The sequence below is a fragment of the Buceros rhinoceros genome, unplaced genomic scaffold, assembly GCF_000710305.1.
Source record: "Buceros rhinoceros silvestris isolate BGI_N320 unplaced genomic scaffold, ASM71030v1 scaffold3551, whole genome shotgun sequence".
Classification (NCBI taxonomy): domain Eukaryota; kingdom Metazoa; phylum Chordata; class Aves; order Bucerotiformes; family Bucerotidae; genus Buceros; species Buceros rhinoceros.
In genome coordinates, this window is record NW_010392322.1 from 25027 (window position 1) to 26247 (window position 1221).

Genomic DNA, 1221 nt, shown 5'->3' on the forward strand with positions numbered 1-1221 from the left:
TTTTTTGGGCATGGCAGGTGGGAGGTCACCCCCTGCCTGGGGCAGTGGCTGGTAGCTGACACTTAAGGAAGAAATATGAATGTGTCTAGCAGACAGAGCTCAACCTCTGTAGCATACCTGGAACAGTCCTCTAGGGGATTCCTGAGCTAGACTTACACCCTGCTCGCTGTGGTGAGTAACTACTGGTGGATGCATCTTCCAGGAACTGCATTACCTTTTCTTTGGAACCCATTTATTCCTCTGGCCTTCACAATGTCCTGTGTTGGTGAGTGAGTTTCACAACTTAATTATACATTATGTCTATAAGAACTTCCTTTTGTGTATGTTAAATAATTTTCTTGCTGCTACTTGGTCTTTAACAGAAAAGCAATCTTTAGTGCCAGAAACACTGTTAATAGGATGTTTGTCCTGTTGAGGTTGCTCCATATGGAAAACATGTTTTCCTCATTAGGAAAGAACCTTTCCTTGGCTGTTTTACAAAGGAATCCTGTTGAGGTTGCTCCGTATGGAAAACATGTTTTCCTCATTAGTAAAGAACCTTTCCTTGGCTGTTTTACAAAGGATAAAAGTTTACACATGCAGACGACTGTAAAATTCCCATATGTAACTGTGTGGGATGTATTAAATGAAATAACATGTTTAAGTAAGTTTTATGTCACTGGATTTTACTGTCCTGTTTTACTTCAGTATTTGATGCTTCCTGTTCTGTTTGTTCTGTACATGGCAGTTTAGCATGAAACAGTGATCTGACTCTCACCACCTCATTGTACGTACACATTTTGTAGAGAAACGAGACAGCAGCTATGTGCCCTTCCTGCCCCCCGCTCCCTCCTGGTAGGGCTGAATGGCAGAACTATTCTATGCTATTGAAAGCCTTTAAAAAAAAATCTATGCATGCTATTTTATATCTAATGTATTATTCTTATCAGTACATAAGCTTATGCTTGTCAGTTTTATCCTGTGTATAGAACTGATTACTTTTGACAGTATTTTTGCACTGTTTCTTTTCTTTCTCTTTTTATAAAGTTCTATTCAGCATTAATTGACTGCAATAATTTTTTACCCCTTTCACTGCCTTTGTGTAAATAGTTTCTTATCTGCTTTTGCAAATACGAGAATGTCTTCAGTCACTACGGTTTTTTTGGTAAGGCTGTCCTTCATATTCACAGTATACAATAAACCATTTTTTTTCAAGGAAAACTATGTTTGTGGTCTTTCCTG